Below are 14,857 nucleotides of genomic sequence, written 5' to 3'. Positions count from 1 at the left end.
GAAATGCATGGGTTCTTCTAAGATCTTCTTTGTTCATGGTCCACCTTTCACATGCATATGAAGCAACTGAAAATACCATGGCTTGGGTCAGGCACACCTTAGTCCTCAAACCTACAGACTGGGGAAAAAGTTTTGGCAACATATATCGGACAAGAGACTCTATACTCTAAAATGCATATAATACTTCAACACATCACCACCAAAAAACAAAATAATCCAATTAAAAATTGGACAGAGAACATGAATAGACACTTCGCCAAAGACAACATTCAGATCGCTAACAGGTTTATAAAGAAATGCTCTTTATCATTTACTGTTGTTGTTATTAAATGCCATCAAGTCAGTTCCAACTCATAGTGACCCAGTACAGGGTTTCTAAGAAGCAGCTGGTGGTTTGAACCGCTGACCTTGAGGTTAGCAGTCCTGTGCTTATCCCACTGTGCCACACGAAAATGAGAGCTCATCTGACTTCATCATTAATAGCAAAGTTAAAGAAAACAACAAATGCTGTTTAGAGTGTGGAGAGATTGATGACAATAGCGGCGAGACACTATAAATGGGGCAACCATTGTGGAAAAAAAGTATGATGCTTCTTTTAAAACATCTGAAATAGAAAGACCATATGATCCAGCAATCTAGATACATATCCTACAGAAATAAGAGCCATGATCTGAACAGATATATGCACACCCATGTTCATCGCAGCATTATTCACAATAGCAAAAAAAAATGGAAACAACCTAAGCATACATTAATGGATAAGCAAAGAATCCTACATACCCACAATGGAATACTATGCCATGTTAAAGAATAAGGCTGCATCTGAGAACACCTGATAACACAGATGAAACTGAGGGACATTCTGCTGAGTGAAATTAGTGAAATTAATCATAAAAAGACAAATATTGTATTAGTCCACTGCTGTAAAAAGTTACAGAATATTTACACAGAGAAAAAGAAACAGTTTTGAAAGGTTACCAGAGGTGGGGAGGGTAAATCATTAACTAGAGAGTTTGTTGTTAGGTGCGGTTGAGTTGATTCCGACTCCTACTGGCTCTACACAACAGAATGAAATACTGTCCAGTCCTGTGTCAGCCTCACAATTGTTGTTATCTTTCAGCTCATTGTTGCTGACATCAGTCAATCTATCTCATTGGATGACTTCCTCTTTTCAATGACATTACATTTTCCCAAGCATGATGTCCTTCTCTAGGGACTGGTCCTTCCTGACAACAGGTCCAAAGTATATGAGACAAAGTCTCACCAGCCTCACTTCTAAGGAGCATTCTGGCTGTACTTTTTGTAAGATTTGTTTGTCCTTCTGGTAGTCCATGGTACTTTCAATATTCCTCACTAACACCATAGTTCAAATGCCTCGATTCTTCTACTAGAGGATAGGTAATATTAGCTTGGAGAAGGGAAAAGCACAAAATGATGAAGGTATAGGAAGATACTGGGAGAAACACAAGCATTAAAGGCAACAAGGGTAAATACTATTACATACACAATCCTGTAATAACAGTGATCTACGAGTGAATACACAGACACGCAAGCTAAACAAGAGTGGAAAGGTAAGTGAGATCACTCCCACAATGATTACGGGGTTACAAAAGTTCATGGAAAAATGGACAAAGGGCATGTCTACCTATGTATTTATATATGCTGCAAATATATCCAGGAATATAGTTGTTGTTGTTGCTGTTGCTAGGTACCATCGAGTCAGTACCAACTCATAGCTGCCCCTACGCACAACAGGACGACACACTGACTGATCATGGGCCAACCTCACAATTGCTGCTAAGCTTGAGCCCATTGATGCTGCCATTTTGCCAATCCATATCACTGGGGGTCTTCCTCCTTTTCTCTGACCCTCCACCTTACCAAACATGATATCCTTCTCCAGAGACTGTTCCCTCCTGACAATATGTCTGCAGTATGAGAGACAAAGTTTGGCCATCTTGGCCTCCAAGGAGCACTCTGGCTGCACTTCTTCCAGCACAGATCTGTTGGTTCTTTTGGCAGCCCATGGCACTTTCAATATTCTCCTCCAACACCATAACTCAAAAGCATCAATTCTTCTACAGTCTTCCTTATTCACTGTCCAGCTTTTGCATGTATATGAGGTTATTGAAAATACCATGACTTGGATCAGGTGCACCTTAGACCTCAAGCTGACATCTTTGCTCTTCAACACTTTAAAAAGGTCTTGTTCGGCAGATTTGCCTAATGCAATACATCGTTTGATTTCTTGACTGCTGCTTCCACGTATGTTGATAGTTGATCCAAGAAGAATGAAGTCCTTGATAGCTTCAATCTTTTCTCCGTAGAGTGGGCAAAGTTAAGAGCACTTTTTAATCATAACCAAGTACCTGAGGTACTTGGAACTCAGTACCATCATCTTGGGGGACACCAAGGCCAGTTAGCATAACATAGTCCAGAAAGACAATGTTCTACATCCTACTTGGGTGAGTAGTGACTGGGGTCTTAAAACCTAGTGAGTAGCCATCTATGGTGCAACTATTAGTCTCTCCCTGTTTGGAGCAAAGAAAAGTGAAGAAAATCAAAGACACAAGGAAACAATTAGTGCAAATGACTAATGCTGTTGTTAAGTGCCATTGAGTCAGTTCTGACTCATAGTGATCCGGTATAGGGTTTACAAGGAGACTCTGGTGAATTTGCACTGCCGACCTTGTGGTTCAAACCAACCTTGTGGTCTAGTGCTTTATCCCACAGGTCCACACCAGGACTAATGGACCATGCAAAACCAAGCCTTCAGAAATCAGAACTAGATGGTGCCTGGCTACCGCTGATGACAGCTTTGAAAAGCATCATAATAGGAAATTCTGGATAGAGTGGAAGAAAAATGTGGAACAAAATTCAAAGTCAAGAAAATGACCAGGCTTACTGATCTAATAGAGACTGTTAGAACCCCCATAGTCACCCTTGAGGCCTAGAATTGAACTCAACCCTCTGGCTCTACTTTCAATCAAAAGTAGACAGACCTGTAAGGTGAACAATAACGTCTGGGAGTTACCCCTCCTTAGAGCAATCAGCCGTAAGAAACCAAAACGGAAACATTTGCCCAGTGATACAGTTCAGAAAGCAACAATGGGTAGGGAAGAAGGACAAATGGGAAGCCTGCTTTTGCACTGTGGGGGCTGCAATCAATGTCATAAATCAAAATGACTTATTGAATGGAAAACCAGTTTACTCTGGAAACTTTCACCAAAATCGCACTACAATAATTAAGAAACTGCTCAAATACTTTTTTCTTATAAAATGATCACTACCAACAATACCAAACCTAGCATGTCCAATGTTTTTAAAGTGTACCACTAGCAACAAAAAGATATAATTAGTTTTCTTTTCTCTTTAAAAGGTGGTTTGTATTCTTGGTTTGTGAGAATCTATTTCAAAAGTGGACTCCTGCTGTAGTGCTGTAGGATAAGAACTGGACTGTTAACCACAAGGTCTGCAGTTCAAACCCACCAGCTGCTCCTCAGAAGTCCTATGCAGGGTTGCTATGAGTTAGAACAGACTTGACAGCACTTAACAACAACAATTCCAAAAATATTATTGACGTTTCTATACATACTGATAGAAACTGGTGGGAGTCCTGGTGTAGTGCTGTGGGCTAATGCGTCAGACAGCAAAGTCATTTGAACTGCAAGGTCGGTAGTTCAAGCTCACCAGCTGCTCCTTGGAAACCCTATACAGGGTCACTATGGGTCGGAATCGACTCGATGGCATTTAGCAACAACAAAATACGTACTGATATTAGAACATGCTTTTGAAAATTTGTATGTGTGTTAGCAAAGTGGATAAAATCCAAAGAAATTGATTCCAAGAACATAAAGTGTACTTTTAAAAGTACATAAATCAGGAATCTGTCTTAGAGAATGCCATGCAGATTTTACATCTGATTGTAATTTGCTGGTCTTTATACATTTAAACTACAACTTTGTTACAGGCAACACAACATCAACATTGCTGGGCATCTTTTGCAATGTCCCTTGGGCCATGAAGTTGAGAAAGCTGCAAGGTTCACTTGGTCTCAATGACCCTTGTCCCTTAAAAGTTCTCTTGGAACCTTTTGTTTTGTTGTGGTGCTTGTAAATAATTATTTCACTAGGTGTAAATGCATCATTTGAAAACAATCATCTGACATATTTCAAGATGTGCTGTGTTTCTTAATCCTACACCAAAAACTACCCCACAGCTGCATTTGTGCATAAATACTGGTAGGAAACACATATCAAAATGATATAACGTTCCAGATTCTAGTTTATAGCATTCTATATTAATCGTACACTGGCTTAATTCCAACTCATAGTGACCCTGTATAGCGTTTCCTAGGCTGTAAATCTTCATGGAAACAGAAAGCTTCATCCTTCTCCCCCAGGGTAGCTGGTGAGTTAGAGCTACCAACCTTGCAGTTAGCAGCCCAGAGCTTATTAGACAATGCCACACTAAATGACAGGTAGTTGTTAAGTGCCATCAAGTTGTTCCTGTATAGGGTTTCTAAGGAGTGACTGGTGAGTTTGAACTGTCGACCTTGCAGTCCAAACCAACCTTGTGGTCCAGTGCCAACAGCGCCACACCACAATTCCAAATAATAGATTGAAAGAAGCAAAACTTCTTTCTTTCAAGAAAATTAATAGAACCAATTTCCAAAAGTTCTTTTCTTAAACTGACATGTCTAAGTGGAAAATATATAAGTAGAGAGGAAAAAGGATGACTTCTGTGGTGGGTAATAAGGACTTCTTCAATAAAGACTCAGTAGTAAGGACCTCTGGTAGCGTAGTGGTTACGAATCGGGCTGTGAACCGCAAGGTCAGCAGTTTTAAACTACCAGCTGCTCCGCGGGAGAAAGATGAGGCTTTCTGCTCCCATAAAGATTTACAGCCTCAGAAACCCTGTTCAGGGTCACTATGGGTCAGAACCGACTCGACGGCACTTAACAACAACAGTTAGAAAGTACAAAAACTCTACCTATTGCAACTTGAGAAATAATGCTTCTGCTTTATCTTGAAACTTTAGAGGGAGCCTGAACACTAAAGCCTACTTAATTCAATTTTGTCTCTAAAGTAGAAATTGAACAAAGGACAAAGTATTACAGGAAATGGGAAAGCCTTTCTGACAAGTACATTGAAAAGTAGATTCATATGCTAATATACTGATTGTTCCTCAGCTTTAAATCAAGTACTATGCAAAGTACTAGGGTCTAAATATGAATGTTAAGCTACTGGTCATATTATTAATAATAAAAACTGCTAACATCTACTAAGAACTTCTGGGCATTTAAAAAATTATTTTTTATTTTGTTTTGCAAACAACAAATGAGATAAAAGTACTTTCCCAATTTTCAGATGAGAAATCTAAGACTAAAAGAAGTAACACAGGGGGACTTCCAGCAAGATCTCAAACTAGGTAGATACGCTACACAGACCCTCTACAACAAAAATACAGGAGAACAAATAAAACAGACACAGAGGACAATCCTGGTCACCACCATCATCTACCCCCACACAGACCCTGCTCTCCCATAGTTTGTAGATAAACTATTTGAGCCAGTGGGATGTGGGTGCCTGCTGTGCCACTTTGGTGCCTGGATTCACGCAAACTCTGTTCCAGATTTACAGAACCCACGGAGCCTCTAGGCCAGAGTTGGACTAGAAAGAACCTTCATAATTAGACTAGCAGGAGCCTTCATAATAAGCCACCCTGCCCCCAGCTGCCCTGTGGTTCTGAGAGATACTGAAACTAGCAACCTGAAGGACCTCCACAAACTACTTCTGGATTGGGTGTGCTGAACATAGACAACACCTAGGCCCATAGGAACTCCATCTAGAGCTGGGAACTCAGCCTTCACGGTCTCCAAATTCATAAGCTCCTTGACTGGCAGGAGCCCTCCAGAGTTTTCCCCTCAGTCTAACAATTGCACATTTTTGTGTGTGTTTAACTTTCCTTTCCTTGTTTCAATACTTTTGTTTGCTTATTCTTTCTTATCCTTCTTTCTTTTTCCCTTCCTTGGTTTTTATTCTATTCTAGTCATACTTCACAATATATAGTCCATAGCTTATCATGATCCACACCATCAAAAGCCTTTGCATAGTCACTAAAGCACAGACAAATGTCTTCCTGACATTCTCTGCTTGCAGCCAAGATCCATCTGACTTCAGCAATGATATCTTTTATTCCACATCCTCTCCTAAATCCGGCTTGAAGCTCTGGAAGTTCTGTCAATGTATGGTTGCAGCCATTTTTGTATTACCTTTAGTAAAACTTTACTCACATGGGATATCAAAGATTTTGTCAGATGATTTCAGCATTCTGTTGGGTAACCTATCATTGGAGTGGGCACAAATATGGATCTCTTCCATTTAGTTGGCCAGGTAGTTGTCGTCCAAATTTCTTAGCCTCCAATGTTGTATCAGTTTGTTAAAAGATTTCAATTTGTATGCCATCTATTTCCAATGCCTTGCTTTTTTGCCAATGACTTCAATACACCTTGGGCTTCTTCTTTCAGGATCTTTGGTTATTGGTCATATGCTACCTCTGGAAATGGTTGACCATGAACCATTTCTTTTTGGAACAGTGAATCTATGTATTACTTTCATCCCCTTTTGATGTTTTCTGAATCATTCAATATTTTGTCCATAGAATCCTTCAATACTACAAGTCAAGGTTTGAATTTTTTCTTCAGTTCCCTCAGCTTGAGAAATGCTAAGTGTGTTCTTTTCTTTTGGTTTTCTAACTCCAACATAAACATAAGAAATACAAAACAAAACAAAAATAGAGAGAATCAATAAGACAAGAAGTTAGTTCTTTGAAAGAATTAGTAAAATCGACACACCATTTAAAAATCTAACAAAAACAAGAAGATACAAATAATACGAATAAGAAATTATATGAATGATGTCACAAGAAAACCAAGGAAAAATGAAAAGATAGTAACTGAATACTATGGAGAATTGTATTCCAACAAATTTGAAAATCTAGAAGAAATGGACAAGTTTCTAGTAGAAATACACACTCTATCTAAACTAACACAGATTGAAAAATAAAACTTGAACAGGCCTATAACAAGAAAATTATCTGATAAAGCCATTACACAACCCCAACTAAAAAAAAAAAAATCCAGCCTCAAATGGTTTTACTGGTGAATTCTACCAAACATTCAGAGAGGAGCTGAACACCAACTCTACTCAAACTATTCCAGAATATAGAAAAGGATGGAAAACTTCTGAATACATTTTATGAAGCAAGCATAACCCTGAAACTAAAACCAGGCAAAGAGATGACTAAAAAAGAAAATTCCACAACACATCTCTCATGAACAAAGATGCAAAAAATCTCAACAAAATTCTAGCCAATAATATAAAATAATATATCAAAAAATAATATATCGTGACCAAGTGGAATTCATATCAGATATGCAAGGGTGGTGCTCTGGACTGCAAAGTTGGTTTGAACTGCAAGGTTGGCAATACAAGCTAATGAGCCACTCCTCAGAAACCCTATATAAGGTATCTATGGGTTGGAACCGATTCGATGGCACTTAACAACAACAATGTAGGAATAGTTCAATATTAGAGAAACAATCGATGTAATCCACCACATAAATAAAACAAAGGATAAAAATCACATGATCATATCAATTGATTCAGGAAAGACATTTAACAAAATCCAACAAGTGTCCTTGATTAAGTGCTCAACAAAATAGCAATAGGAAGGAAATTCCCCAACATAATTTGTATAAATACAAAACCAACAGCCAACATCACTCTGAGCAGAGAGAAACTGAAAGCATTCTCCTTGCAAACAAGAACTAGAAAAGGATGTCTTTTATCACTAATCATATTCAATATTGTGCTTCTAGTCTTAGCCAAAGCTGTGAGGTAAGAAAGGAAAATTAAAGGCATCCAAATTAGCTAAGAAGAAGTAAAACTCTCTCTATTTGTAGTTGATATAATCCTGTTCTTAAAAAAACTCAAACACTCAGCAAGAAAATGAGTTTCAATAACTCATTGAAAGATTCAGCAAAGTGTCAGGGTACAAGATCAACATTCAACAATAAGTTGCATTCGTTTACACTATAAAGAGAACTCTGAAAAGGAAATTAGGAATACAGCACCACTTACAATAGCCATCAAAAGATAAAATACTTAGGAATAACTCTAACCAGAGAAACAAAAGACCTATACAAAGAAAACTACAAAGCACTACTACAAGAAACCAAAAGAGACCTACAAAAATGGAAAAAGATACCACTCTCATGGATAGGAAGACTTAACACTGTGAAAATGTCAACACTACCCAAAGCAATCTATATATATAATGCAATCTCAATCCAGATTCCAACATCATTCTGTAAAACAGAAAAACTAAAGATTAAATATATAAGGAAAGGAAAAAGACTTTGGATAAGCAAAGCATTACTAAAAAGTTAAAAAAAAAAAAAAAAAAATTAGGATCCCTCTCCCTTCCTGATCTCAAAATCTAGTATATGGTCACAGTGGTCAAAACTGCCTGGTGTTGGTACAATTAAATGTGCATAGATCGATGGAACAGATTGAAATTCCAGATGTAAATCCACTCACCTATATTCAGTTGATCTTCATAGCTCATTAAATGCGGAATGGGGAAGAGATAGTCTCTTCAACAAATGGTGCTAGCAAACTGGAAATTTATTTGCAGAAGAATGAAACAAGACCCATATCTCATACCAGATATAAAAACGTACTCAACGTGGATTAAAGGCCTAAATATGAAACCTTGAACTATAATGAACATAAATGAAAAAGTAGGGACCAACTATGGGCTCTGATACATGACATATATAAATACTATCAAATGTTACTGAAAACAACAGAAGACACCGTAGATAAGTGGGACCTGCTAAAAATTAGACACTTAGATGCATCAAAAGATTTCACCAAAATAGTAAAAAGAGAACCTACACACTCAGAATTTTTTTTTTTTTTTTGGTAATGATATATCAGACAGGTGACTACTCTCTAAAATTTATAGAACATTTTAACACCTCAACAGGAAGAAGACAAATGATTCAATCAAAAAATGAGCAGCAACACAAAAAGACACATCACTAAATAGGACATTAAAATGGCCAAGAAACATATGAAGAAATTCTCACAATAATTAGCCATTAGCGATGCAAATCAAAATAACAATGAGATATCCTCTTACCTCAGCATTCATAACAAAGTTCAAAATAAAAGAAAACAACAATTGTTGGCAAGGGTGTAGAGAGACTGGGACCTTTCTACATTGCTGATGGGAATATAAAATGGTTCAAGCACTGTGGAAATGGTATGATGCATCCTCGAAAAGTTGGAAATAGAAACACTGTATGACCCAGCAATTCCTATGTTTGATATATATCCTCAACAAATGAGAGCCATGACACAAATAGATATATATGCACCCATATTCATTACACACTATTCACAATAGCAAAAATATGGAGACAGCCTGAATGCCTATTAACAACAACAACAAAAAAAATGGTTGAGAAATCTCCTCTTGAAAGGACAAGCAGATCAGCCTAGAGTGGCTGGAAGAACAGAAAATACTTCTTGAAAGAAAGAAGGACAGGAAAAATACAAAAACTTATGGCAGTCCGACTGCTTACTACAAGAACAAGCAATTTGCTTGCCCAGGAGACATCAAAGCAAGTGATCGGGTCCCCTCAGGGCAAACCCCCTTTTAAGACTAAGACTCAAGGGGAATACACGAGCAGACATGTGCTCTAACTGGTGACCACGTTGGTCACCAATAAAGGGAAGTGAGGGGAAAATAGCAATGAAGCTGTGAGCTAAATCTCACCACATTCAACAGACTCCTGTGAACCCTGTGGAGACCTGGTTGGCCAGCAGTAAGGCAAGACCTGGGAACTCCTGGGCCCAGAGTCAGTGGCATAGCCACTAGAGTGGAAAGTGAAGCATCCAACTGATAAGAAGTGAGGGCATATGCACAAGAACTCCCACACTTGCAGATAATACCCACTTGACCTGGCTTCAATGGCTGGATGATCAGAACTCAACTAGAAGAAGAAAGAAGAGGAAAAAAAGAGTAAGCTGATACAATTTGATGAACTTGACATACAGCTATAGATGCAGTAGCTCAAAAGAGGGAACAAATCTATACAGCGAGGACCATTCCCACCTCCTCGATACACAGGGTAGACAGGGATGGGCAACTTGGACATTGGCTAACCAAAAGGGGAGGGGAGGCCTACAAAGGCAAGAAGTGACTGGCTTATAAGCTTTCAAGAGGGATCCGAGATCCAGAAGGCATGGAGGAAAGTAGAATCTCCACTGAGTTGTTTCCAATCTGTCTGGGCGGGGATGATGAAAGGAGATAGGGATAGGTTTCTTGTGGTACAATAGTGAATGATTGCTATCAGGACTGACTGTGAGGGTTGGAAATGTAAAGGTAGAGGGGGAGAGTGGTTGACTTTGCAGTCCAGGAGCGTAGGTCCCTGGGACCATCAAGGGAAAGGAATGTGAGACCCTACCCAGAGAAACAGTGACTCCAGAGATGGAGGCAAAGATGATGACGTGGAGAAATGGAGTGGCTGGGGACTCTAAACCAGAGAGGGAGAGGGGCTGTGTGCTGACGACTGAGGTAATGGTGGGAGAGGAAAATATAATTAGGTAACTTTTTTAAAACTTAAGAGCTGCATGAGAGACTATCAAAGGTGCAGCTATTGGTCTCTCCATGTGCAAGAGAAAGAAGAGTGATGAGAATTGAAGATGCTTGAAATCAATTAGTCCAATGAGTTGACTGAACATGACCACATCAGTCTCTACAACTCTGAGACCAGAACTAGGTGGTGCCCAGTTACCACTACCAAATGTTCTGAAAGAGATCACATTAGAAGGTCCCAGATAGAGTGGCAGAATGTGGGGAACAAAACTCAAAATTATTATTTTTATAATGGGCTTACTGGTCAGAAAGAGACTGGAGGAACCTAAGACTATGATCCTGGACCACCCTTTAGGTCTGGTAAATAACTCACCTTTGGGACTCAAGTTTCAGCCAAGCAGTAGATAAGTATAGAAGGGGAACAACAACACTAGTAAATTATGCTCACTATGAATGATGGAACGGTCAATCATCCAAAATCAAAATGACAACATGTACCTAAGGTCAAAATTGAGAAGGGATGAGAAAGTGGGAGTAATAGGAATAAGAACCACAAGGAGGAAGCAGGCTAACTGTTGTTCCATGGACACCATTGCAATCATTGAAATGAAACAAAGCGTATTATTTGTTGAATGCAAAAATGATTATCTTGTTTGTAAACATTACTCAATTCACAATAAAAAATTAAGAAAACAATAGTATAGGAGCTGGATGGAGTGCGCAGGTAACGGCAAACAACCACGTTGGATACTCATTATACAATGCTTCCTGGCTTACCCAGGAATTGTACAGTGTGTGCTAAAAAGGGATTCTGGTCTGCCAAGGCTTAATTGATTGGATGAAAAAAAGAACAAGTAAATCATATAAGAAGCAGGTCTGACTGAAACTTTAGAGTCACTAAGGTGAAGATGGGGGAAAGACTGAAACTATTTACCAATTGCCACAAAATATTTCAATATTTAACAACTCATTTGAGCATTCAACATCCTTGGATGGTGAAAACAATTAAGCACTTCATTGCTAACTGAATGGTTGGAGATTCCAGTCGACCCAGAGGTGCCTTGGAAGAAAAACCTGGCAATTTACTTCTGAAAAATCAGCCATTGAAATATGTGGAGCACAGGTCTATTCTGACACACATAGGGTTGCACTGAGTAGGAGTTGATTTGATGGCAAATGGACTAGTTATGGACATCACACCAGCTGAAGACCAGTGTCAGGCTTTGGTCCAACAAACCTAGAAGAGCCCTGCTTTTTCTAAACTGTTTAGCACTTTGTACTCATGCTACCTATTAGACACATTTATAGCCTTGAATTGTTTGTTGTCTTTTGAGGACTGTTATACAAGCCATCCTCTCAGATGAAAACCTTTTCTAAAACAAGACTTGTGCTGCATCTTTATCTCCCCCAAAATGTTTAATATAAGGCCTTTATCATGAGCTTGCTTATCCTATATTTATTTGAAACGAATAGATTGAATCATTAGGAAATATTTTCATCGTAACTAGATCAGTCATTTTGGGAGTAACAATCATCTGTGAGACTCTGATGAAACTATGGACTCTTTTCTGAGAAATATCCATATACATCTGCACATACACACAGAAAAACCTCCCAGACTTTTAGGTGATTTACTTAGTCTGTAAACCATTCATAGGCTCCTGGGAGAACATGGGACCTAGATTAAAGACCCTGGCTTAAATGGAATTGTATGGAGTTGTAACATTAACCTATAAAATCAACTTTAATGTAACCTTTGTAGTTCAGTAAAAGAGATGTTTGAGTAGAGTTTATCCATTTTACCCTTTAGATCCTAGTATCTAAGTGGCTATATCATCTATCTGGGAGGCAGACAAACAGCAGAGCCTATGTGCTCTCTGTGACAATCTAATCTCTGTTGGCTGAGGATTCCGCAAAAGCACAATCATTACCAGTTATAAGCATAGATGTGAAACAGCACATACTAAGTAACAATCTGGAGTGGGGCCATCTTTGACAGCTTAATTAATTAATATGTACCATATGCCAAACTATGAAGAGTGAGTCATGTCTAACTAGAAGGAAAGAGGACATATGAAAATGCTAGAACAATTTGGTCTTCAGCAGGACTTTGTCGTCAGCAAAACCAACCTTGGTTAATAAAGTGTAGACACGATGTGTAAAATAAAAGTGAGATCACTGTGACCACAATTCTGCATGGAATTTACTCCCACTGAGTTACGCACCATGACTCAAAATGGAACTCCCTGAAGTAATCACCAAGGCTTCTTGTATTAATCTTCTTTTTGGACGAAAAGAGAAAACTTTTTCACAAGGGAATTTCCCTGCCATGGCACAGGGATGAAAGCCTAGAAAAATTACACTTTCTCATACTGATTTACTTTATTTCTCGGGGAACAAAAAAGCAGAAAATCTTTTCTATGCTCTTCATCTTTGGGTTGGGCTATATAGTCTAAAATGTCTTCTTGGAGCATGCTACTACTACAAATACATTAAATATAGATGACAAAGAAGACCCTAGAAGAAAATAATATGGAAAAAAAAATAGTTCATATGTACAAATTAATATTAGAGCTAAATTATGCTTTTCTGGCCAAAAATCAGTAATATTACTGGAAGACACAAAAAGTCACTTTTCCAAGAAATTATTAGAGAAGTTACATCAGTTCTCTGAACACATGTGGAAGAGAAGGTGTGCTGTTATAGAGACTGTGACTCAATGTAACCCTTTTTTCATCTGTTTTGACAACTGTGATAAGATACAAAAATGTCTGAAAGGGGAGAATTCTCGCTATTACATCACATTCATGTAATGCCATGCCCTGTATGTACCATATGTGGCTAGATCCTTCCTGAAAACACAGAGATGTTAATTGAAGTTCCCGGGATGCTTACATGGTGCACGGAAATGACATCAGGAGAAGTATTTTCCCTAGTCCTCTTTTGTCTACAACATATCTTCACAGCCAAGTTACTGGAAACAAAGAGTTGAGTAAAGAGGGTGGGTTTGGGAAGAGAAGGGGAAAAGCTTTCTTGATTTCTGGTATCCCTGTGTGTGAGTAAGAGGCACAATTTCTCTCCAGAAGTCTATGTTTGGTATTGGACACAGAATCTAATCAGTATCAAGCACACTTAGCTTTAGTGCTATGTGCAATCTTTTCACCAAAGGACATCTGGTCATTGTGGATAGAGTGGCTACCATAGCAACTAAGGTGGTGAATTCCATACATGAGTGATTTGTGAATGCTTATTGAATACAGTAATGTGAACCTACTTTTAGTCTTGACTTCACCTACTCGTTCCCATGGTCTTAGCTTCCTGGAAGTGGCATAGCTCTAACTGAGGGACAGGGCCAGAGTGGGGAGGGGTGGGGAGATGCAGCTCAAAGAATTCTACATTGAAAAATAAAATGTGGAAATGTTAGGAAGCTTTCAAGTGGAAAAGTGGTAACTTTTCCAGATTCGAAAAAACATAACAAAGCCTTAATAGAACTATTGTTGGTTGGTTGGTTGGTTGGTTGGTTGGTTGGTTGGTTGGTTGTGTGCTGTGGAGTCGGTTCCAACTCACAGCAACTCTGCATAGGGTTTCTGAGGCTGTAAATCTTCAGGGGAGCAGAAAATCTCATCTTTCTCCCACAGAACAGCTGGTAGTGTCAAACTGCTGATCTTGAGGTTAGCAGCCCGACTCGTAACCACTAGAACTCCTTTAATAGGACTATAGCTACAGGTTTATATCAATTTAGTTATGTCTTCCCAAAACATATGTTGAAGTCCAAACCCCTGGTATCTGTGAGCCTGTTTGAAAATAGAGTGTTTAAAGATGGTATCGGTTGAAAAACAAGATGGCAGATCAGGTGGAAGTACAGTGAGGAGCTCCATCAGCAACAGCACAGAATACCAGACCAAGCAGGCTCAGGGGATGGTGCCAGAAATCTGAATCACATATAAGGGAATATTAACAAGGTCGGAGGCTTGCAGCTAGGGGAACTTGTAGCAGAAGCAAGAAATCCATTGCTTTCTAATTCAAGACACTCAGCTGCAACCTGAGTAGCCATCTTGGGTGAGACCGAGTAGGGGAAGAATCAGAGCAACCATGGACGTCTGACAGAACTGCGGAGATAAAGGTGTGGACAATTTTTTTTTTTTTTTTTTATCTGTTCATTGGTCTCTGTCTGCGCACCTCCATT

Source organism: Chrysochloris asiatica, unplaced genomic scaffold, assembly GCF_000296735.1.
Source record: "Chrysochloris asiatica unplaced genomic scaffold, ChrAsi1.0 scaffold00012, whole genome shotgun sequence".
In the NCBI taxonomy this organism is placed as follows: domain Eukaryota; kingdom Metazoa; phylum Chordata; class Mammalia; order Afrosoricida; family Chrysochloridae; genus Chrysochloris; species Chrysochloris asiatica.
Note: the sequence above shows the minus strand (reverse complement) of the source record.